We start from the raw sequence: 9005 nt of genomic DNA, 5'->3' as shown, positions 1-9005 counted from the left end.
TCACTCTGCAGTCTGGGCCTCTCCCCACTGCAGGCTGGGAAGGAGATGACCCTAGCGCTGAGTCCCCACCAGTGGGAGACGCTTCCTCTGCCTTGGAAACCAGCTTCCACTGGACTTGAAGGTGTCTTCATTTTGTTTCCTGATTGTCGTGCATGTACCAAATGTAAACGCCTTTCTTCACCATCTTAAGATGCACAATTCAATGTTAAAAAGTACACTCAGCCGGGCGTGGTGGCGCATGCCTTTAATCCCAGCACTCAGGAGGCAGAGGTAAGAGGATCACCATGAGTTCGAGGCCACCCTGAGACTACATAGTGAATTCCAGGTCAGCCTGAGCCAGAGTGAGACCCTACCTCAAAAAACCAAAAAAAAAAAAAAAAAAAAAAAAAAAAGTACACTCAAGTTGGTGGGCAAACATCACGACCAACCAGCCTTTGAACACTTTCCATAGTCTTTATTATTATTATTATTTTGTTTTGTGTATTTGTTTCAAAGTAAGGTTTCACTGTAACCTAGGCTGACTTGGAACTCACTCTGTAGTCCCAGGCTGTCCTTGAACTCACAGTAGCCTCCTACCTCTGCTTCCCAAATGCTGAGATTAAAGGTGAGTACCACCACACCTGTTTTAAAAATATATATTTATTTATATGAAGAGTGAGAGAGAATGTGTACTGGTGCACCAGGGCCTCTTGCAGCTGCTCGCAAACTCCAAACATATGCCCCTTTTGCACCTGGCTTTACATGGGTGCTGGGGAATTGAACCCGGAGTTGGCAGGCTTTGTAAGCAAGTGCTTCTAACTGCTACACCATCTCCTCAGCCCACTTTCCATCTCTTCAGACGCAAATTCTGTACCCCTTATATACTAACTCCCCTCCCTTGGCAGCCATCATTTTGCTTTCTTTCGAAGCAGACCACTCTAGTATCTCACAGAAGTGACATCACAGCATCTCCCTCTGTTACGGGCTTCTTTCATCGGCATTAAGTCATCAAGTTCATCCACATTGTACGCATCACACTCTCCTTCCTTCCTGATGATGAGTAACATTCCATATTTCATTAGCCCTCTCCTATCAATAGACACTGATGGCTTCCTCTTTGGGTGAGTGTAAATGACACTTCTGTGAATACGGGGCACAGGCACCTATGCAAGTCTCTGCATTTGGTTTTTCTGGGTCTATAAGCCAAAGTGGAATTGTTGGATCAAATGCTTAATCCCTCTGAGGCCCTGGTATACTGTTTCCCACAGTGAGCACACACGCCACCTTTATGTTCCACTACCAATAGTTTTTCATTTTCTGATCATAGCCATCCTGACGCAGTGGCCCTGCAGCCTGCTTTTGATTGAGGCGGCATTCACTCTCTGCCCAGAAGCTTTATAGATGATGATTTCTCTTCGTGATGTTGCAGAACAGAAACCAATTCAGTCATGATCTACTCAAAGCCAGCTCATGATGACTCCTGGCCTCCAACGGGGTCCCCATTTCTTCTGACTCTTTCTTCTGCTCCACCCCATACACCATCCCAGTCCTCACCACCTAAGAGTGGGTTGGGAGCTGCTAACAGGAGGACACTCAGACTTTGGGGAACCTCAAAGCCCTTGTGACCCAGTGCCTGGGTGGCATCTGGAGGTCGAGCAGCAGCCAGCCGGGACCACACAGTCCCAACATTGTAAAGTCACCAGCCTGTGGCCAGCACTACCCAGGGTCTAGCGGCCATCCGGGTCGGGTGGGGCACTATGCTATTGTCCAACCGCACAGTGGTTTCCATGGAGCCTGGGAAAAGCGAGAAACCTTGGATTATGAGAGAACAAGACTCCATGGACAAAACAGCCAGTGAGAAGCCACCATGGGCCTGTCTAGGCCTGGGAATGAGCTGGCATGGGAAGTCATCTAAATATAGCCTGTTTATAGCCAATGACAGATTTTCTCAGGCACCACTAAATGACTAAACCAGCGTTTTATCACTAGATTTTATTTGTATTCGAAGTGTTTTTATTGTAGGTACCAGAGAACAAAAACCCCAGACTACTGCTGTGGTTGGACAGAAAGACACACTTTCCCATGAAAGCTTAGCTTCTGAACTGCCCATTGGTATCTGAATATTTGTGACAAAGCATAAGAAATCTGAAGAACTTCTCTTTCACATCTTCACATTGATCTTAATTCAAGTTTTCTACTGAAAAAGCCTTGCTAACTCCACTTATCCAGAGTTGTAAGTATCAGAGCTAGCACGCGTCCATTTCAAATGCTGTGGCACTGAGGATCCACAGTCATGGGCACCGTCTTTCTTGGGACGGTGGAGCCTTTCAAACACCTGAGGAAGAGAGTGAGGATCCTCAATAGAAACTCGCCCTGCACATCAGTGCTCGTGTCCCCCCTGCTTCTGTGAGTATGACACCTCTGTCCCCCCCAACCGTCCTCGAGCCACATAGGCTGCTGCAGGGGAGTACCAAGACTCATCTTCTGAGCCTGAGGCCCAGGGAGCTGGCGGATGCTGCTTCCCATGCGGCGCACACGGCACTGCAGGACTGTTCTGATTCCACTGCCGACACTTAACTGTGCCCCTATGGGGTATGGGGCAATGTAGCAGGTCTTTTTCTTTTATTATTTCCAATTCTGGGATGGAACCCAGGGTCCTTATGCAAGCTAAGCAAATCCTTTGCTGTGCCACTAAGCTAGATCCCCACCACCCTCACCCCTACTTTTTATGTATTGTGAAACAGGTGCTAATTAATTTTCTCAGGCTGGCCATGGACTCATTCCGTAGCCCAGGAAGACCTTGAATTTACCATCTGCCTGTCTCAGCCTCCTACATAGCTGGGGTTCCAGGCCTTTACCTCAGGACCCAGGCCGTGTGCTATTCCACACTGTGCAAGGCGTACAAGGTGCAGTGTTGGGATCAGGTGACTCTCACCACTTCCTGTAGCAATGTGAAGAAGGATGCTGGAGCCAGGGTCTTGACCTCAGCAGTGAGCATTTTCTCTGAGAATGATTGGACTTTTTAGGTGGGTTTACAGTGAAGGAAGAACGCTAACAAAAACAAATTTTGCTTGACAAATGCCCTGTGATGAAACCTAATTCTTTGTACACTAATAAAAAATAAAAGAACAAAACCCTTGTCCTCCTTGCTTAGATTAGTCAGTACCAAGGACCCCTCTCCCATGCTTCTGAAAATATGTCCACAGGGCTATGGAGATGACTCAGCAGTCAAGGTGCTTGCCTGCAAGGCCTAATGACCCAGGTTCAATTCCCCCAGTACTCACATGAAACCAGATGCACAAAGTGGTACATGTATCTGGAGTATGCAGCCGCTGGAGACCCTCGAGTGCCCATTCTTTCTTTCTTTCTCTCTGTCTATTATATCTCTCTCTGCTAGCAAATAAACTACAATCTTTAAAAAAAACATAGAGTATTTCCTTAAAGACCATGGGGGAATGGAAAAGAGTGTTGAAATGACAAACAGGAGTAACAATAAAATCAGGAAAGCGAGAGAGACTTTCCATCACAGCTCCAGGTGCCTTTTCTAGGCTTTGCGATATTTGTCTGCTGGTGGCTCCAGCCTGTGTTTCCTGGGAAGTCCAACAGCATCAGGGTTTTGATTTCATTTCTATAAGTAAAATTCATACCTTCCTTTCTGCATTCTCCTCCAACATGCATTCAAATCTACCTCATCTCTACATCCCACAGGATTCTGGTTCCCCAAAGATCCCCTTTGTAACATCTTCCTTTACAGGTCTAGGGTAGGCAGTTACCCCCACAATGCCCTAAGCCTTTTGTTAAAAGACTACCTCAAGGCTGCAGAGATGGCTGAGCAGTGAAGGGGTTTGCCTGCAAGCCAAAGGACTCGGGTTCGATTCACCAGGACCCATGCAAGCCAGATGCATGCATCTGGAGTTTGTCTGTGGTAGCTGGAGACCCTGGAGCGCTCATTCTCTCTATATATAAGCTTTTTCTTTTCTCCTCTCTAATAATAAATAAGTAAATAAATAAACTTTTAAAAAGACTAACTGTACTAACAAAAAGCGACTGGGACATCAACAAGTCAAGAAGGGAAAGTGAGTGACATGGGTTTTGTGTGTGTGTGTGTGTGTGTGTGTGTGTATTCACGCACGCGCGCACTCCTATCATCAGGAGGATAAATGAGAGGCTTCATTCCTACAAACCCAAAATGAACCACGTCAGTGGAGAGAAAATATTCCATGGCAAAATGGCTGTTATCACTTGCTAATTAACCATGTGACAATGGCATTTGTTAAACCTGGTAGAAACAGCAAGCGGTTCAATGGCTTAAAGGAACAAAATACTTGGCAACTTTAGACAGCTGCCTATTAATATCAAATTATGACAAAATATTCATGTCACAATGAGCCATCACTCTATTTCAACCTGAGATCATTAACAGTGTTTATCTGCAAGGCCCTTTAGGAAGAGCTGAACACGCCATTGAGAGGACGGAGCCCATGCCCAGAGGAGAGTGCATCATCCTAGGAAGCAACAGCCCCGGTTTTGCCAGAGGGAATGTGGGCCTGTCATTTACCCACTATTAAAGGACTTAGATCTTTATCCACAAATTAGGGGTATTAGAATTCACCCTGAGGTTGATGAATGCTCAGGATGTCTTAGGGTATGGCTCCACAATAATCTTAGTTGAATAAATCCATGAAAAGCTGCTCAAGTTCGTATGTATCAGAGAAATGCACTTGGACACCTCACCAGAGACAGCGCCACACCTGAGGACCGGACTGCCTGTGTGTGCCCCAGGCATCGGAGAGTGGGAGGGGACTGGGGGAGACAACAGGACTCTCACATACTGTTAATGAGGAGGCAAACTGATGTAAAAAAATTGGAAAACTTTATGAAAGTATGGCAAATTCCCTTACATATGACAATCCTCACACATCTAGGTGATTTCCCAAGAGAAGTGATGTGTACACAGACCCAAATATCACCATGCACGATCCCCATCATTCAGTTAACCAAGAACTAAAAGCAACAAAATCGCCTACCAGCTGTCAAATGAATAAGCACGAGTCGGAGCTGCCCAGGCTCTGTGAACTGCTGAGCAGTAGAAAGACACCAGACGTGGAGGCACGGAGCTCACCGCAGCCCGGCAGCGTGAAGGAGCCAGGCATGAACAATTACGCCCTTTACAAGAAAGTCCAGGAAAGTCATCTGCAGTTGCCCCAGGCTGACAATCAGGAGACAGCATCACCTGCCAAGGGATGCCAGGAGTCTGAAGATCATGGAAATACCTCTTTTCCATATCTTGATTACACAGATGGTTACATACAATTACCGCCATGCATCACACTGCGCGCTATGGTGTCTGTTACTGCGCATGCAGTGTCTGCACTCCAAGAATCTGAATTTTATTGCATGTAAATCATGCCAGAAAAAAGTTTAATCATTTGTCCTTGTTCATCCTCATCTTAACACTGTCCCTGTGGCATTTTCCTCCCTCAGGGGAAGCCACATTTGCTGATCATGGCCAATGTCACCCATGTCTTGTGCACCTGATTGAGTTTAGGGTTGGGACTTGGTATGGCTCTCCCAGCTCTGAGCTCTTGGTGGCAGTGACCATCTCTGGCCAGACAATAAGCAGCAATGCGAGCCTCTGGGCTTTCAGCAGAACCCAACAGGTGAAGTCACTCTTGGGACAGAACTTGAGGAGCTGCAGCCAGAGGCAAAAAGGCCTGTAGAAGGAACCTTGTCCTTGGGGATCCTTGCCTTGCCGCCTACTGGGATGGCTCGAGCCTTGCAGAAGCGCAGGGCTCTGAGTAGAAAGGACAAGGCCTGAGCAGAGAGCCCCCGGATCCTGGGATTTGTGTGGCAGGAACAAGTCACTGGAGCAACGGTCATCCTCCGGCTTCGTGAGGAATAAATTCAGACCGCACTGTGGGCTTGTGTTCAAGCCCACACACCTCTGCCTCCCCTGTCCCTGGGTGCTGGAGCATGAGCCGAAGCAACTCGGCTGGTCACCTGCACAATAGCCCCAGGCACTGGGATGGGGTCTATTTGAGTTCAGGCTATTTTGAAAGACGAGTCTGAAATGGGTATTGGATTCCAGTGGTTTACGTGGGAGTGACCCCAGAAAGCAAGGTGAGGGCCAGAGAGAAGAGCCAGCAAGGAGCAGGGAGGGGAATGAACGGGGAAGACGCCGCTGGCCTCACTTCTTAGCACCCCACCACGTCCCAAAAGCGCTGAGCTGGGAACCCAGCCTTTAACCCAGACCTTTGGGAGGCATTCCAGACCCAAAATGCAGCGGGCCTTTTTCGGAAGGGCCGGAATGCAGGAAGCTGGGCATTTCTCGCTGGCTCCCATCAGCGTGTGGGGAGCCTCCTGCGCCAGAGATGTGGGCACCGGGATGCAGGTACTCTCGGTCCTGCAGGAAAAGCCCGGGGCTGGAGGGAGACAGGTGAGCATGCCCAGAACTGTTCATGCCACGGCGAGGGTCCAGGAGGAAGGTGATCCGGCTTAGAATCGGGAGCGGGGTACTGGTGACTGGCAGACACACAGGAGCCCAGCAGCCTTAGAGAAGCCCCAGACCGGGGCTGCCCTCGGTGGGGCTGTGGGAGGCAGGAAGTGAGGGTGAAGACTTTCCCAGGGTGCAGCAGGTCCTCGGGTTTCGTGACCCTGTTCCATGGTGCAAATCTCATCCTGAAACCCTGTCCCAAAGGAACATGCGCAGAAGGCTCCGTGGTCCCTCCCGGGCAGGCCAGGGCACACTTCCTGCCCCTGCGCCTCGCACCTGCACCGAGGGCCCCAGATCTCAATGGAAGACGAGCTGCTTTGGGGACAATTTGATACCCCGGCCTTGTTCCCGGGGTTGGCGTTCATAAAATGCACACATGTAACCAGAGCTCCAAAGGTGACCAGACACTTGCCAAATGGCCCGAGGGAAAGTCTTGCTTTGGACTTTTCTTTGGCGGCAAGGAGTGCTCTGTGTTTCTGCCATGTTTTGAAATATCAGCTGCACGCGCCCTCCGGCTCAGTGAAGGTCATTCCACCTGGAGCTGGGAGTTAATGCCTCTTTCTCCAAGAAGCGCCCATCCTACAAAGGATCTCTCGCCAGCCCCACCCAGCAGAGCGAGGGATCCCCCAGGCAGCAGACTATGGAGGGGGATGTCAGAGCCTGGAGGAGGAATCTCAGATGAGCTCCTAATAACAAAACAATGCTGTTTCCCTGTCTCACAAATTTCTAGGAGCTGGCTGAACACCTTGGGTAACTGCCGGCCAGGGTATCCCCAGAGGGTACTTGACACTCAATAAAAAGCCTGCACTAATTTAAACAGCTCCAGAGTAACAGACAAAATGGAACAAAGCTTTAGACTAGGAGTGGAAAACGAGTAATAGAGCACTTTCATTGCAAATCAACAAACTGACTTTAAGCCAAAGGACTGGTTGACAAGCATCTGCTACAGCTCGCTCACAGGCAAGTTTACAGTGAATCACTGTAACCCGCTAAACCCCGGCCTCAGCTGGGGGAAAGGCTGAGCTAGGATCCCAAATGTGTGTGCTTTCTTTCCACTCAGAATTGTGACCTTGCATACCGGGTGCAAGGTAGAGTGCAGGAAGCTACGTGTGTGTCTGTGATGTTATTCATGTGACTTCTTTATGCTTCTAACCTCTGTTTTCGGCTTCTGTGAGGAGAAAACACTGTGTGGAGGGAAGTAGGTGTGTGAGTGCATGGAGGGCAGAAAACAGGGTGAGTGAACATGGACTTAAAGAGAATTTCCAGGGCTGGAGAGAGGTTGCAGGCACTTGCCTGCAAAGTCTGATGGCCTAGGTTGATTCCCCAATACCCACAGTAAAGCCAGATGCACAAAGAGGGGCATGCACCTGGAGCTCATTTGTAGTGACAAGAAGCTCTGGCGCTCCCATTCCCCGGGCCCTCTTTTTTTTTTTTTTTCTTCTCTCTCTCTCTCTGATTGAAAATTGCAAATAAAAATACTTTTAATAAAAAGAAAGTCAGTCGCCACTGATGCTCTATGGGCCACACAGGTGACTGCTACCATGGCATGTCAGGAGAGAATCTTGTTTTTCAGTAGCCTCTTAGGAGAAGATGGGCTCTTCATAATGGAGAGGTGTCCATGGGTCTCAAATGGACCCATTCACATGTCTCTCCTCTCCCGCAACGCTGTATGCCACTGTCACCAGGTCAGCATCACATGCTGATGATGAACCTGTGCACAGCCTTTGGCAGCTGGATGGTTCACGGTGGACTTCAGCTTGACCACTTCCTAACTGGTGCATTGAGATTTCCTTACCTGAATACCTGGCGTTTCAGCAAAACACACCACCGTAAGAATAGCTGTGAATACTGAATCGAATAGGTATCTCAGCACAGTGCCAGGCACACAGTACGTGCTTGATTAGTGAGATAACCATGAACAGGTATTCTAGCACCTTCTCAGGCACTTAAACATGTCCCCGGCTTGTTTGTGTTCAGGCCAGCTTGTCTGCACAGTACATTGAAACTTTCCTTGAACAGTGAACATGAGAGCTTAAAACCCAGCAACATAAAGCTGCCTCAGTGATCTCCTGCCTCCACCCTGCAAGACCTGGGGTCACAGGCATGCACGTGACACCAGATAGAGAAAGCCTTTTCAGTAGCTATTTCAATGGAAAGTAATAAAAGAAACTGCTCAGGGGACTAAAATATGAGAGTATCATCTCACTAAATAGAAAATATTAATAAAGATAGAAAGTAGTTTTTAATGTTTTATTTATTTGTTATGAGAGAAAGAGAAAGAGGCAGATAGAGTGAGAATGGGCACAACAGAGCCTCCAGCCACTGCAAACAAACTACAGATGCATGTACCACCACCTTGTACATTTGGCCTTATGTGGGTACCAAGAAATTGAACCTAGATCCTTGGGCTTTGCAGGCAAGTGCCTTAACCACAGAGCAATCTCTCCAGCTCCAGAAAGTAGTTTTAAGTAGTAATTGTGAGGTTGAAACTATAAATATCTAGACTGAAATTTTTCATTAAAAGAGCTCCAAT

The sequence above is a fragment of the Jaculus jaculus genome, chromosome 17 (genome assembly GCF_020740685.1).
Source record: "Jaculus jaculus isolate mJacJac1 chromosome 17, mJacJac1.mat.Y.cur, whole genome shotgun sequence".
Lineage (NCBI taxonomy): Eukaryota > Metazoa > Chordata > Mammalia > Rodentia > Dipodidae > Jaculus > Jaculus jaculus.
This window is presented reverse-complemented; position numbering follows the sequence as displayed.